Source organism: Microtus oregoni, unplaced genomic scaffold (assembly GCF_018167655.1).
Source record: "Microtus oregoni isolate MIOR12 unplaced genomic scaffold, Mior012 000006F_ref0000085, whole genome shotgun sequence".
NCBI lineage: Eukaryota > Metazoa > Chordata > Mammalia > Rodentia > Cricetidae > Microtus > Microtus oregoni.
The window spans coordinates 41,881,422-41,898,418 of NW_024543065.1; positions in this window are offsets into that span (position 1 = coordinate 41,881,422).

The following is a 16,997-nucleotide window of genomic DNA, read 5'->3' on the forward strand; positions in this document are numbered from 1 at the left end:
TAGGAAGTGATCGCCTGTACCCATCTGTTGTAGGGTACCTCCCAATTTCTCTTCTATCAGGTTCAGTGTGCTTGGATTAATATTTCTGTCTTTGATCCATTTGCAGTTGAGTTTTGTGCATGGTGATAGATATTGGTCAATTTTCATTCTTCTACAGCTTGACATCCAGTTGTGCCAGCACCATTTGTTGAAGATGCTCTCTTTCTTCCATTGTATACTTTTAGCTCCTTTATCAAAAATGAGGTGTTCATAGGTTTGTGGGTTTAAATCTGGGTCTTCTATACGATTCCATTGGTCGACTTCTCTGTTTTTATACCAATACCAAGCTGTTTTCAATACTGTAGCTCTGTAGTAGAGTTTGAAGTCAGGGATGGTAATGCCTCCAGAAGTTCTTTTATTATATAAGGCTGTTTTGTCTATCCTGGGTTTTTTGTTTTTCCATATAAAGTTGATTATTGTCCTCTCAAGATCTGTGAAGAATTTTGATGGGACCTTGATGGGGATTGCATTGAATCTATAAATTGCCTTTGGTAGAATTACCATTTTTACTATGTTAATCCTCCCAATCCACGAGCAAGGGAGATCTTTCCACTTTCTGGAATCCTCTTCAAATTCTTTCTTCAATTCCTTAAAGTTCTTGTCAAATAGATCTTTCACTTCCTTGGTTAGAGATACCCCAAGATATTTTATGCTATTTGTGGCTATCCTGAAAGGTGATTCTTCTCTGATTTCCCTCTCTGCTTCCATATCCTTTGTGTATAAGAGGGTGACTGATTTTTTGGAGTTGATCTTGTATCCTGCCACATTACTAAAGCTGTTTATCAGCATTAGGAGTTCTTTGGTGGAGTTTTTGGGGTCGCTTATGTACACTATCATATCATCTGCAAATAATGAAAGTTTAACCTCTTCCTTCCCAATTCGAATCCCCTTGATCCCCTTATGTTGTCTTATTGCTATTGCTAAAACTTCAAGCACTATATTGAAGAGGTATGGAGAGAGTGGACAGCCTTGCCTTGTTCCTGATTTTAGTGGGATGGCTTTGAGTTTCTCTCCGTTTAGCTTGATGTTAACTGTTGGTTTGCTGTAAATAGCTTTTATTATATTTAGGTATGACCCTTGTATCCCTAATCTCTCCAAGACTTTTATCTTAAAGGGATGTTGAATTTTGTCAAAAGCTTTTTCAGCATCTAATGAAATGATCATATGATTTTTTTTTCTTTCAGTTTATTTATATGATGGATTACATTGATAGATTTTCGTGTGTTGAACTAGCCCTGCATCTCTGGCATGAAGCCTACTTGATCATAATGGATAATTTTTCTAATGTGTTCTTGGATACTGTTTGCCAGTATTTTGTTGAGGATTTTTGCGTCGATGTTCATGAGTGAGACTGGCCTGTAATTCTCTTTCTTGGTTGAGTCTTTGTTTGGTTTTGGTATCAGAGTGACTATAGCTTCATAAAAAGAATTTGGCAATGACTCTTCTGTTTCTATATTGTGAAATACATTAAGGAGTATAGGTATAAGCTCTTCTTGGAAGTTCTGGTAGTATTCCGCATTGAAACCATCTGGTCCTGGGCTTTTTTTGGTAGGGAGATTTTTGATAACAGCTTCTAATTCTTCGCGACTGACAGGTCTGTTTAGATTGTTCACCTGGTCCTGGTTTAATTTTGGTAAATGGTATTTATGTAATGAAGTCTCCATTTCTTTTACATTTTCGAATTTTGTGGCATACAGACTTTTGTAGTAAGATCTAATGACTCTCTGAATTTCCTCTGTGTCTGTGGTTATGCCCCCCTTTTCATTTCTGATCTTATTAATTTGTGTGTTCTCTCTCTGTCGTTTGATTAGTTTGGATAGGGGTTTATCAATCTTGTTGATTTTCTCCAGGAACCAGCTTTTTGTTTCATTGATTCTTTGGATTGTTTTCTGTGTTTCTATTTTGTTGATTTCGGCCCTTAGTTTGATTATTTCCAGTCTTCTACTCGTCCTCGGTGAGTCTGCTTCTTTTTTTTCTAGAGCTTTCAGGTGGGCTGTTAAGTCTCCAATATGTGCTTTCTCTGTTTTCTTTAAGTGGGCACTTAGTGCTATGAACTTTCCTCTCAGGACTGCTTTCATAGTGTCCCATAAATTTGAATAGGTTGTTTTTTTATTTTCATTGAATTCCAGGAAGACTTTGATTTCTTTCTTAATTTCTTCCTTAATCCAGGTGTGGTTCAGAAGTTGACTGTTCAGTTTCCATGAGTTTGTAGGCTTTTTGGGGGTAGCCTTGTTGTTGAATTCTAACATTAATCCATGGTGGTCTGATAAGACACAGGAGGTTACCAATATTTTTTTGTATCTGTGTAAGTTTTCTTTGTTACCGAGTATGTGGTCAATTTTCGAGAAGGTTCCATGAGCTGCCGAGAAGAAGGTATATTCTTTCCTATTTGGGTGGAATGTTCTATAGATGTCTGTAAGTCCATTTGATTCATTACCTCCATTAATTCTCTTATTTCTGTTAGGTTTCTGGCTGATTGACCTGTCCATTGGTAAGAGAGGAGTGTTGAAGTCTCCTACTATTAGTGTGTGCCGTTTGATGGCTGCCTTGAGTTTTAGTAATGTTTCTTTTACGTACGTGGGTGCTTTTATATTAGGGGCATAGATATTCAGGATTGAGACTTCTTCCTGATGAATTGTTCCTGTTATGAGTATAGAATATCCCTCTCTATCTTTTCTGATTGATTTAAGTTTGAAGTCAACTTTGTTAGAAATTAGTATGGCCACACCTGCTTGTTTCTTATGACCATTTGCTTGATAAGCCTTTTCCCAGCCCTTTACTCTGAGTAGGTGCCTGTCTTTGTGGTTGAGGTGTGTTTCTTGTAAACAGTAGAATGTTGGATCCTGTTTTCGTATACAATCTTTTAGCCTGTGCCTTTTTATAGGTGAGTTGAGCCCATTGATATTAAGTGATATTAATGACCAGTGGTTGTTAACTCCGGTCACTTTTTTAGTATTAGAGTTTGTGTGTTTCCCTTCTTTGAGTTGTGCTGGTGAAGGGTCTCTAGCTGTTTGAGTTATTGTGGTCATTGTTGGATCCTTGGTTTGAGATTTTCCTTCTATTACTTTCTGTAAGGCTGGATTTGATTCTACATATTGTTTAAATTTGTTTTTATCCTGGAAAATTTTGATTTCTCCATTTATAGTGAACGAAAGCTTGGCTGGGTATAGTAGTCTGGGCTTGCATCCTTGGTCTCATAGTTTCTGAAGTACATCTATCCAGGACCTTCTGGCTTTCATGGTTTCCATAGAGAAGTCAGGTGTAAGTCTGATAGGTTTACCCTTATAAGTAACTTGACACTTTTCCTTTGCAGCTCTTAATATTCTTTCTTCTGTATGTTTTGTGTTTTGATTATTATATGGCTAGGAGATGTTTTTTTTTTGGTCCAGTCTATTCGGTGTTCTGTATGCTTCTTGGACCTTCAAAGGAATATTTTTATTTAGGTTGGGAAAGTTTTCTTCTCTAATTTAATTAAATATATTTTGTGGACTGTTGAGCTGTGCTTCTTCTCCTTCTTCTATCCCAATTATTCTTAGGTTTGGTCTTTTTATTGTGTCCCAGATTTCCTGAATGTTTTGTGATGAGAATTTGTTGGTTTTGACGTTTTCATTGATCATTGTGTTTATTTTCTCTATGGTATCTTCAGTGTCTGACATTCTTTCTTCTCTTTTTTTTCCAGTTTTTTTTTTTTATTGAGAAAAGAAGAAAAAAAAACCTTAACAAAAATCAAGCTTCCACCTCCTCCCAGCCTCCCATTTCCCTCCCCCTCCTCCCACCTTTCTCCCCCTCCTCCCTCCCTTCTCCCCCTCCCCCCATCCTCTCCCCCTCCCTCTCGCCTCTCCAGTACACAGAGAAGTACGGGTTCCCTGCCCAGTGGTAAGTTCTAGGTCCTCCCCCCTCCGTCCATATCTAGGAAGGTGAACATCCAAACTGGCTAGGCTCCCACAAAGCCAGCACATTAAGTAGGATCAAAACCCCGTGCCATTGTCCTTGGCATCTCATCAGCCCTCATTGTTCGCCATGTTCAGAGTCTGCTTTTATCCCATGCTTTTTCAGTCACAGTCCAGCTGGCCTTGGTGAGCTCCCAGTAGATCAGCTCCACTGTCTCAGTGGGTGGGTGCACGCCTCGTGGTCCAGACCTCTTTGCTCATGTTCTCCATCCTTCTGCTCCTCATTGGGACCTTGAGGGTTCAGTCCAGTGCTCCTGTGTTGGTCTCTGTCTCTATCTCTATCCATCACCAGATGAAGGTTCTATGATGATATGCAAGATATTCGTCAGTATTGCTCTAGGATAGGGTCAATTCAGGTTCCCAATCCTCAGCTGCCCAAGGAACTAACTGGGAACCTCATCTTGGGCACTTGGGAGCCCCTCTAGGGTCAAGTCTCTTGCCCACCGTAAGTGGCTCCCTTAACTAAGAATTGTGGTTCCGTGCTCTCCTATCCACCTTTCCTTTATCCCAATTCTCCTGTTTCCCCAAGTCCCCCCTCCTTCCCTTCAAAATTTTCTCTCCCCATCTTCCCTTACCCCTATCCCACCCCACCCCCAAGATCCCAATTTTCTCACTGGAAATTTGGTCTACTTCCCTTAGCCAAGAGGATAACTATAGGTTTTTCCTTGGGTTCACCTTCTTACTTAGCTTCTTTAGGTTCACCTATTGTAGACTCCGTGGCCCTTATTTATGTCTAGAAACCAATTATGAGCGAGTACATCCCATGTTCATCTTTTTGGGTCTGGGACACCTCACTCAGGATAGTGTTTTCTATTTCCATCCATTTTCATGCAAAATTCGAGAAGTCATTGTTTTTTACCGCAGCGTAGTACTCTAGCGTGTATATATTCCATACTTTCTTAATCCATTCTTCCATTGAAGGGCATCTAGGTTGTTTCCAGGTTCTGGCTATTACAAATAGTACTGCTATGAACATAGTTGAACAAATGCTTTTGTCATATGATAGAGCATCTCTTGGGTATATTCCCAGGAGTGGTATTGCTGGGTCCAAGGGTAAGTTGATCACGAATTTCCTGAGAAACTGAAACACTAACTTCCACAGTGGTTGCACAAGATTGCATTCCCACCAGCAATGGATGAGGGTACTCCTTCCTCCACAGCATCTCCAGCAAAGGTTATCCTTGGTGTTTTTTACTTTAGCCATTCTGACAGGTGTAAGATGATATCTCAAAGTTGTTTTGATTTGCATTTCCCTGATCGCTAAGGAGGTTGAGCATGACCTTAAGTGTCTTTTGGCCATTTGAACTTCTTCTGTTGAGAATTCTCTGTTCATTTCAGGGCCCCATTTTTTAATTGGGTTAATTAGCATTTTAAAGTCTAGTTTCTTGAGTTCTCTATATATTTTGGAGATCAGACCTTTGTCTGTTGCGGGCTTGGTGAAGATCTTCTCCCAGTCTGCAGGTTGCCTTTGTGTCTTAGTGACCATGTCCTTTGCTTTACAGAAGCTTCTCAGTTTAAGTAGGTCCCATTTATTCAATTTGCCCTTAATGTCTGTGCTTCTGGGGTTATACATAGGAAGCGATCTTCTGTGCCCATCTGTTGTAGGGTATTTCCCACTTTCTCTTCTATCCGGTTCAGTGTGTTCGGGCTGATATTGAGGTCTTTAATCCATTTGGACTTGAGTTATGTGCATGGTGAGAGATATGGGTCTATTTTCATTCTTCTACAGGATGAAATCCACTTGTGCCAGCACCATTTGTTGAAGATGCTTTCTTTCTTCCATTGTATACTTTTAGCTCCATTATCAAAAATGAGGTGTTCATAGGTTTGTGGGATAAAATCCGGGTCTTCTATATGATTCCATTGGTCGACTTCTCTGTTTTTATGCCAGTACCACACTGTTTTCATTACTGTAGCTCTGTAATAGAGTTTGAAGTCAGGGATGGTAATGCCTCCAGAAGATCCTTTATTGTATAGGATTGTTTTGGCTATCCTGGGTTTTTTGTTTTTCCATATAAAGTTGATTATTGTCCTCTCCAGATCTGTGAAGAATTTTGATGGGATCTTGATGGGGATTGCATTCAATCTATAAATTGCCTTAGGTAGAATTGTCATTTTTACTATGTTGATCCTCCCAATCCAAGAGCAAGGTAGATCCATCCATTTTTTGGTATCCTCTTCAATTTCTTTCTTCAATGCCTTAAAGTTCTTGTCAAATAGATCTTTCACTTCCTTGGTTAGATTTACCCCAAGATATTTAATGCTGTTTGTGGCTATCGTGAATGGTGAAGCTTCTCTGATTTCCCTCTCTGCTTCCCTATCCTTTGTGTATAAGAGGGCGACTGATTTTTTGGAGTTGATCTTGTATCCTGCCACATTTCTAAAGCTGTTTATCAGCTGTATAAGTTCTTTGGTGGAGTTTTGGGGGTCGCTTAAGTACACTATCATATCATCTGCGATTAACGAAAGCTTAACTTCTTCCTTTCCAATTCGAATCCCCTTGATCCCAATATGTTGTCTTATTGCTATTGCTAGAACTTCAAGTACTATATTGAAGAGGTATGGATAGAGTGGACATCCTTGTCGTGTTCCTGAGTTTAGTGGGATGGCTTTGAGTTTCTCTCCATTTAATTTGATGTTAGCTGTTGGCTTGCTGTATATAGCTTTTATTATATTTAGGTATGACCCTTGTATCCCTAATCTCTCCAAGACTTTTATCTTAAAGGGATGTTGAATTTTGTCGAATGCTTTTTCAGCATCTAATGAGATGATCATATGGTTATTTTCTTTCAGTTTATTTATATGCTGGATTACATTGTTAGATTTTCGTATGTTGAACCAGCCCTGCATCTCAGGAATGAAGCCTACTTGATCATAATGGATAATTTTTCTAATCTGTTCTTGGATTCGGTTTGCCAGTATTTTGTTGAGGATTTTTGCGTCGATGTTCATGAGTGAGATTGGCCTGTAATTCTCTTTCCTTGTTGAGTCTTTGTGTGGTTTTGGTGGCAGAGTAACTGTAGCTTCATAAAAGGAATTAGGTAATGACCCTTCTGTTTCTATATTGTGGAATACATTAAGGAGTATGGGTATTAGCTCTTCTTGGAAGTTCTGGTAGAATTCCGCATTGAAACCATCTGGTCCTGGGCTTTTTTTGGTAGGGAGGTTTTTGATAACAGCTTCTAATTCTTCGCGACCAACAGGTCTGTTTAGATTGTTCACCTGGTCCTGGTGTAACTTTGGTATATGGTTTTTATCTAAAAAAGTGTCCATTTCTTTTACATTTTCCAGTTTTGTGTTATACAGGCTTTTGTAATATGATCTGATGATTCTCTGAATTTCCTCTGTGTCTGTGGTTATGTCCCCCTTTTTATTTCTGATCTTATTAATTTGCGTATTCTCTCTCTTTCGTTTGATTAGTTTGGATAGGGGTTTATCTATCTTGTTGATTTTCTCCAGGAACCAGCTTTTTGTTTCATTGATTCTTTGGATCGTTTTCTGTGTTTCTAATTTGTTGATTTCAGCCCTCAGTTTGATTATTTCCAATCTTTTCCTCCTCCTCGGTGAGTCTGCTTCTTTTTTTTCTAGAGCTTTCAGGTGGGCTGTTAAGTCTTCAATATGTGCTTTCTCTGTTTTCTTTAAGTGGGCACATAGTGCGATGAACTTTCCTCTTAGCACTGCTTTCATAGTGTCCCATAAGTTCGAGTATGTTGTTTCTTTATTTCCATTGAATTCAAGGAAGATTTTAATTTCTTTCTTTATTTCTTCCTTAATCCAGGTATGGTTCAGAAGTTGACTGTTCAGTTTCCATGAGTTTGTAGGCTTTCTGGGGGTAGCATTGTTGTTGAATTCTAACTTTAGTCCATGGTGATCTGATAAGACACAGGTGGTTACTCATATTTTTTTGTAACTGTTTAAGTTAGCTTTGTTACCGAGTATGTGGTCAATTTTCGAGAAGGTTCCATGAGCTGCTGAGAAGAAGGTATATTCTTTCCTCTTCGGGTGGAATAATCTATAGATGTCTGTTAAGTCCATTTGCTTCATTACCTCCATTAATTCTCTAATTTCTCAGTTAGGTTTCTGTTTGATTGACCTGTCCATTGGTGAGAGAGGAGTGTTGAAGTCTCCTACTATTAGTGTGTGTGGTTTGATGGCTGCCTTGAGTTTTAGTATTGTTTCTTTTACATACATGGGCGCTTTTGTATTCGGGGCATAGACATTCAGGATTGAGACTTCATCCTGATGAATTGTTCCTGTTATGAGTATAAAATATCCCTCTCCATCTCTTCTCATTGATTTAAGTTTGAAGTCAACTATGTTAGAAATTAGTATGGCCACACCTGCTTGTTTCTTAGGACCATTTGCTTGATAAGCCTTTTCCCAGCCCTTTACTCTGAGTAGGTGCCTGTCTTTGTGGTTGAGGTGTGTTTCTTGTAGACAGCAGAACGTTGGATCCTGTTTTCGTATCCAATCCCTTAGCCTGTGCCTTTTTATAGGTGAGTTGAGCCCATTGACATTAAGTGATATTAATGACCAGTGGTTGTTAACTCCGGTCACTTTTTTAGTAGTAGGGTTTGTGTTTTCCCTTCTTTGAGTTGCGCTGGTGAAAGGTCTCTAGATGACTGAGTTATTGTGGTCATTGTTGGACTCCTTGGTTAGTGATTTTCCTTCTATTATTTTCTGTAAGGCTGGATTTGTGGCTACGTATTGTTTGAATTTGTTTTTATCCTGGAAAATTTTGTTTTCTCCATTTATAGTGAACGAAAGCTTGGCTGGATATTGTAGTCTGTGCTTGCATCCATGATCTCTTAGTTTTTGCAGTACATCTATCCAGGACCTTCTGGCTTTCATGGTTTCCATAGAGAAGTCAGGTGTAAGTCTGATAGGTTTACCTTTATAAGTAACTTGGCCTTTTTCCTTTGCGGCTCTTAATATTCTTTCTTTATTCTGTATATTTTGTGTTTTGATTATTATATGGCGAGGGGATGTTTTTTTTTTGATCCAGCCTATTTGGTGTTCTGTATGCTTCTTGAACCTTCATAGGTACCTCTTTCTTCAGGTTGGGAAAGTTTTCTTCTATAATTTTATTAAGTATATTTTCTGTACCGTTGAGCTGCACTTCTTCTCCTTCTTCTACTCCAATTATTCTTAGGTTTGGTCTTTTTATTGTGTCCCAAATTTCCTGAATGTTTTGTGATGAGAATTTGTTGGTTTTGCTGTTTTCTTTGATCAGTGTGTTTATTTTTTCTATGGTATCTTCAGTGTCTGATATTCTCTCTTCTATCTCTTGTAATCTGTTGTTAGTACTTGTTTCTGTCATTCCTGTTCGTTTACCCAGATTTTCCATCTCCATTCTTCCCTCGGTTTGTGCTTTCTTCATTGCTTACATTTCATTCTTCATGTCTTTAACCGCTTCCCTAACCTGTTTGATTGCTTTTTCTTGTTTCTCTTGGTATCTTGCGTGTCTTTGAGCGATTTATTCATTTCCTCTACCTTTTTGTTTGTAATCTCTAATTGTTTATGGCAGTTTTTCACCTCCTGTTTAAGGTCCTCTATTATTTTCATATAGTTCACTTTTGAGTCGATTTCTTCTATTTCTTCAGGAGTAGGGTGTACAGTTCTTCTTATTTCATGATCCCTGGTTACTGGTAGTGTCATGTTGCCTTTAAGATTTATGGAGGAATTCTTGTATTGGCGCCTTCCCATCTCTTCCTTCAAATGGAGCCAGGAGAGGCCTGGTCTCTTGGTCCAGTCTTTGCTGTGATTGACTCTCTGGGTATATCTCTTCAGTGTAGAAGCAGGAACCATTCCCTTCCCGATGGGATTCCTGAGCAACTGTCCTGATGGGATTCCTCAGCAACTAAACAGGGCCGCCGGTAGCCCATTGATCCAGGGCCAACAGGATGAATGGAGCAGGGGGGGGGGGGTGGTATCCAGGAGCGCACAGGAAGCCTGGTGCTGGAGCTGAAGGTGCCTGGCTCCCTTACAGGGGACCCTGAGGCCTGCCTGGCTGGCAGGCACTCACCGCTCTGGGTGGGTCGCCTTAGTTTAGGAGCTTAAGACTGTAGTTGAGCACTGGTCCTAGCATACAGCAGGGCAGGGTTGGGGAGGGGTGCTGGGGGTGCTGGGTCGTGCGAAAGAAAGAGAGCCCTGCAGAAGGAGCTGGGGGAGGGGGTTTGTGCTCTCTTCTGGGACAGTCTGCCCCTGGGTAGCACACACCCGTCCTGATGGGATTCCTCAGCAACTAAACAGGGGCGCCTGTAGCCCAATGATCCAGGGCCAACATGATGAATGGAGCAAGTGGGGGGGTGGTATCCAGGAGCGCGCAGGAAGCCTGGCACAGGAGCTGAAGGTGCCCAGGTTCCCTTACAGGGGACCCTGAGGCCTGCCTGGCTGGCAGGCACTCACCGCTCTGGGTGGGTCGCCTTAGTTTAGGAGCTTAAAATTAAGTTGAGCACTGGTCCTAGCATACAGCAGGGCAGGGTTGGGGAGGGGTACTGGGGGTGCTGGATCATGCGAAAGAAAGACAGCCCTGCAGAAGGAGCTGGGGGATGGGGTTTGTGCTCTCTTCCGGGACAGTCCGCCCCTGGATAGCACACACTCACCCATCCTGATGGGATTCCTCAGCAACTCCACACTGTTTTCATTACTGTAGCTCTGTAATAGAGTTTGAAGTCAGGAATGGTAATGCCTCCAGAAGATCCTTTATTGTATAGGATTGTTTTGGCTATCCTGGGTTTTTTGTTTTTCCATATAAAGTTGATTATTGTCCTCTCCAGATCTGTGAAGAATTTTGATGGCATCTTGATGGGGATTGCATTGAATCTATAAATTGCCTTTGGTAGAATTTCCATTTTTACTATGTTGATCCTCCCAATCCAAGAGCAAGGAAGGTCCATCCATTTTTTGGTATCCTCTTCAATTTCTTTCTTCAATGCCTTAAAGTTCTTGTCAAATAGATCTTTCACTTCCTTGGTTAGAATTACCCCAAGATATTTTATGCTGTTTGTGGCTATCGTGAATGGTGAAGCTTCTCTGATTTCCCTCTCTGCTTCCCTATCCTTTGTGCATAAGAGGGCGACTGATTTTTTGGAGTTGATCTTGTATCCTGCCACATTTCTAAAGCTGTTTATCAGCTGTATAAGTTCTTTGGTGGAGTTTTGGGGGTCGCTTATGTACACTATCATATCATCTGCAAATAACGAAAGTTTAACTTCTTCCTTTCCAATTCGAATCCCCTTGATCCCATTATGTTGTCTTATTGCTATTGCTAGAACTTCAAGCACTATATTGAAGAGGTATGGCGAGAGTGGACAGCCTTGTCGTGTTCCTGAGTTAAGTGGGATGGCTTTGAGTTTCTCTCCGTTTAATTTGATGTTAGCTGTCGGCTTGCTGTATATAGCTTTTATTATATTTAGGTATGACCCTTGTATCCCTAATCTCTCCAAGACTTTTAACATAAATGGATGTTGAATTTTGTCAAATGCTTTTTCAGCATCTAATGAAATGATCATATGGTTTTTTTCTTTCAGTTTATTTATATGCTGGATTACATTGATAGATTTTCGTATGTTGAACCAGCCCTGCATCTCAGGAATGAAGCCTACTTGATCATAATGGATAATTTTTCGGATGTGTTCTTGGATTCGATTTGCCAGTATTTTGTTGAGGATTTTTGCGTCGATGTTCATGAGTGAGATTGGACTGTAGTTCTCTTTCCTGGTTGAGTCTTTGAGTGGTTTTGGTATCAGAGTAATTGTGGCTTCATAAAAGGAATTTGGTAATGACCCTTCTGTTTCTATATTGAGGAATACATTAGGGAGTATAGGTTTTAGGTCTTCTTGGAAGTTCTGGTAGAATTCTGCATTGAAACCATCTGGTCCTGGGCTTTTTTTGGTAGGGAGGTTTTTGATAACAGCTTCTAATTCTTCGCGACTGACAGGTCTGTTTAGATTGTTCACCTGGTCCTGGTTTAGTATTGGTAAATGGTATTTATCTAAAAAAGTGTCCATTTCTTTTACATTTTCCAGTTTTGTGGCATACAGGCTTTTGTAGTAAGATCTAATGACTCTCTGAATTTCCTCTGTGTCTGTGGTTATGTCCCCCTTTTCATTTCTGATCTTATTAATTTGCATATTCTCTCTCTGCCGTTTGATTAATTTGGATAGGGGTTTATCAATCTTGTTGATTTTCTCCAGGAACCAGCTTTTTGTTTCATTGATTCTTTGGATTGTTTTCTGTGTTTCTATTTTGTTGATTTCAGCCCTCCGTTTGATTATTTCCAGTCTTCTACTCCTCCTCGGTGAGTCTGCTTCTTTTTTTTCTAGAGCTTTCAAGTGGGTTGTTAAGTCTCCAATATGTGCTTTCTCTGTTTTCTTTAGGGGGGCACTTAGTGCTATGAACTTTCCTCTCAGGACTGCTCTCATAGTGTCCCATAAGTTCGAGTATGTTGTTTCTTTATTTTCATTGAATTCAAGGAAGATATTAATTTCTTTCTTTATTTCTTCCTTAATCCAGGTATGGTTCAGAAGTTGACTGTTCAGTTTCCATGAGTTTGTAGGCTTTCTGGGGGTAGCATTGTTGTTGAATTCTAACTTTAGTCCATGGTGATCTGATAAGACACAGGTGGTTACTAATATTTTTTTGTAACTGTGTAAGTTAGCTTTGTTACTGAGTATGTGGTCAATTTTCGAGAAGGTTCCATGAGCTGCCGAGAAGAAGGTATATTCTTTCCTCTTCGGGTGGAATACTCTATAGATGTCTGTTAAGTCCATTTGCTTCATTACCTCCATTAATTCTCTTATTTCTCTGTTAGGTTTCTGTCTGATTGACCTGTCCATTGGTGAGAGAGGAGTGTTGAAGTCTCCTACTATTAGTGTGTGCGGTTTGATGGCTGCCTTGAGTTTTAGTAATGTTTCTTTTATGTACGTGGTGTCTTTTATATTAGGGGCATAGATATTCAGAACTGAGACTTCTTCCTGATTAATTGTTCCTGTTGTGAGTATAAAATGTCCCTCTCCATCTCTTCTGATTGATTTAAGTTTGAAGTCAACTTTGTTAGAGATTAGTATGGCCACACCTCCTTGTTTCTTAGGTGCATTTGCTTGATAAGCCTTTTCCCAGCCCTTTACTCTGAGTAGGTGCCTGTCTTTGTGGTTGAGGTGTGTTTCTTGTAGACAACAGAATGTTGGATCCTGTTTTCTTATCCAATCTCTTAGCCTGTGCCTTTTTATAGGTGAGTTGAGCCCATTGACATTAAGTGATATTAATGACCAGTGGTTGTTAACTCCAGTCACTTTTTTAGTAGTAGGTTTTGTGTGTTTCCCTTCTTTGAGTTGTGCTGGTGAAGGGTCTCTAGATGTCTGAGTTATTGTGGTCATTGTTGGACTCCTTGGTTAGTGATTTTCCTTCTATTATTTTCTGTAAGCCTGGATTTGTTTCTACGTATTGTTTAAATTTGTTTTTATCCTGGAAAATTTTGATTTCTCCATTTATAGTGAATGAAAGCTTGGCTGGGTATAGTAGTCTGGGCTTGCATCCTTGGTCTCATAGTTTCTGAAGTACATCTATCCAGGACCTTCTGGCTTTCATGGTTTCCATAGAGAAGTCAGGTGTAAGTCTGATAGGTTTACCCTTATAAGTAACTTGACACTTTTCTTTGCAGCTCTTAATATTCTTTCTTCTGTATGTTTTGTGTTTTGATTATTATATGGCGAGGAGATTTTTTTTTTTTGGTCCTGTCTATTCGGTGTTCTGTATGCTTCTTGAACCTTCAAAGGAATATCTTTCTTTAGGTTGGGAAAGTTTTCTTTTATAATTTTATTAAATATATTTTCTGGACCGTTGAGCTGTGCTTCTTCTCCTTCTTCTATCCCAATTATTCTTAGGTTTGGTCTTTTTATTGTGTCCCAGATTTCCTGAATGTTTTGTGATGAGAATTTGTTGGTTTTGACGTTTTCATTGATCATTGTGTTTATTTTCTCTATGGTATCTTCAGTGTCTGACATTCTTTCTTCTATCTCTTTTTTTCCAGTTTTTTTAAATTTATTTATTTATTAAAGATTTCTTTCTCTTCCCCGCCACCGCCTCCCATTTTCCTCCCCCTCTCCCAATTAATCTTTCTTCTATCTCTTGCAATCTGTTGTTAGTACTTGTCTCTGTAGTTCCTGTTCGTTTACCCAGATTTTCCATCTCCATTCTTCCCTCGGTTTGTGCTTTCTTCATTGCTTCTATTTCATTCTTCAAGTTCTTGAACCACTTCCCTAACCTGTTTGATTGCTTTTTCTTGTTTCTCTTGGTTTTCTTGCGTGTCTTTGAGCAATTTATTCTTTTCCTCTATCTTTTTGTTTGTAATCTCTAATTGTTTATGGCAGTTTTTCACCTCCTGTTTAAGGTCCTCTTTTATTTTCATATAGTTCACTTTTGAGTCGATTTCTTCTATTTCTTCTGGAGTAGGCTGTACAATTCTTCTTATTTCGGGATCCCTGGATTATGTGGTGTCATGTTGCCTTTCAGGTTGTTGGAGGAATTCTTGCATTGGCGCCTTCCCATCTCTTCCTTCAAATGGAGCCAGGAGAGGCCTGGTGTCTTGGTTCAGTCTTTGCTGTGATTGACTCTCTGGGTATATCTCTTCAGTGTAGAAGCAGGAACCGTTCCCGTCCAAATGGGATTACTCAGCAACTAAACATGGCCGGTAGCCCAATGCTCCAGAGCCAAAAGGATGAATGGAGCAAGGGGGGGGGCGGTATCCAGAAGAGCACAGGAAGCCTGGCACAGGAGCTGAAGGTGCCCAGGCTCCCTAACTTGGGACCCTGAGGCCTGCCCGGTAGGCAGGCACTCACCACTCTGGGTGGGTAGCCTTATTGTAGGAGCTTAAAACTGTTCTTGAGCACTGTTCCTAGCATACAGCAGGGCAGGGTTGGGGAGGGGTGCTGGGGGGGGGTGGGTCTTGCGAAAGAAAGACAGCCCTGCAGAAGGAGGTTGGGGAGAGGGTTTGTGCTCTCTTCCGGGGCAGTCTGCCCCTGGATAGCACACACTCACCCGTCCAGATGGAATTCCTCAGCAACTAAACACGGCCCGGTAGCCCAATGATCCAGGGACAAAAGGATGAATGGAGCGGGGGGGGGGGGTATCCAGAAAAGCACAGGAAGCCTGGCGCAGGAGCTGAAGGTGCCCGGCTCCCTTACAGGGACCCTGAGGCCTGCCCGGTAGGCAGGCACTCACCGCTCTGGGTGGGTAGCCTTAGTGTAGGAGCTTAAAACTGTTCTTGAGCACTGGTCCTAGCATACAGCAGAGCAGGGTTGGGGAGGGGTCCTGGGGGGGTGGGTCGTGCGAAAGAAAGACAGCCCTGCAGAAGGAGGTGGGGGAGGGGTTTGTGCTCTCTTCTGGGGACAGTCCGCCCCTGGATAGCACACACTCACCCATCCAGATGGAATTCCTCAGCAACTAAACTGGGCCGCCAGTAGCCCAATGATCCAGGGCCAAAAGGATGAATGGAGCAAGGGGGGGGGGGGGGTGGTATCCAGAAGAGCACAGGAAGCCTGGCGCAGGAGCTGAAGGTGCCCGGCTCCCTTACAGGGACCCTGAGGCCTGCCCGGTAGGCAGGCACTCACAGCTCTCCATGTTTGATACTTTTTAAAATCTTTTTTGAGAACTATGTGGAAATACTTAGCCCCACAATGGATGCCATTTGTAAGGAGTCTTTCTCTGATTTATTATCCAGCCTCCCAATAATGACATAAAGACTTTTATCAATTATGAATAATCAGCATATAGGTGAGGCTTGTTTCTATCTAGTTTGTAGAGCTTAAATTTACCTATTTTATTTATCTATGTCATGTCATATGGTTCAGTTACCTCTTTTCTGTTCTGCACCTTTGAATTGCTCTAAGTCTTCTAGAATCTCTATGGCACACTCTGCATGATTAGATCTTTCTCCCTTTCTTCTCTCTTCCCCCAGTAATCCTGCCTATCTCTCTTACCTAGCTATCATGGCATAATCTTTCATCCATCTTCCAGCTCCAGTGTTCTGTCAGTGTCTAGTGTCTGACTGGTGACTCTGCCTTTCTTCTTCCTAGAGTTCTCTCTCTGCCCTGATGTCCTACCTATACCTCCTGCCAGATCTTGGCCATTAAGCCTTTAATTACACCAATCAAAGCAAAACTTTGTAACACAGTGTAAAAATATCCCACAACAAAACTGATACCTACACATGAAACAATAAACCTGTGAATAAATGTAGGAATTAACCTATTTTAGCGTTAATGTGGACAGCAGACAACAATACCAAGTATTTGCAGAATGTATTTACAGATATAGCACAGAGCAACAACAGTCTTGGATCCCTGACCCTATCTCAGACACCATGAAGGAAATACTACCCCTGCAATAATCCTTCCCAAGGGTAGGTTAAGGCACTGAACAAAGTTAGCTTCTTTTCTTGAATAAGGAACTGTCTGCATTTTGGGAACTTTCATTTTGGGGAAGTTTGATTTTGATGACCTTCACAATTTAGATGCAATGTATTAACCATATGAAAAACATGAGAGCAGAGAGGGGCCGTTTAACCATAACATTTACATAACCAAATCCCTCTTGCATGCCAACTACAATGTAAAACTGTCTGAAGGTTAATCATTTCTTGTACATCCAAATACCAGGCAATCATGAACTTATGAATATGGTGAAAATGACACTGATATTAGACAATCAGGATGGTGCTGAGGCTCAGAGTTGAGATGCCAATAACACTAATTTAGAATAGACATTTATAATTGAACAGGCATTAAATTAATTTCAGCCTTTACAAAAACCAGAAGGATTCTGAACAATAAAAGAGGAACACAAAAGAAGAGAGAATGCTGAGAGTTTGTTCCTATGTTAGTCATGTATGTTGGTAAGAAAAGAGCAATCAATCTTTGAGGGATTATTTTTTCATTATCATGGATTATTTAGCAGAATAGAATCAAATGAAGCCATGAGTATACCCCGTTTCTTTCTCTATTTTCA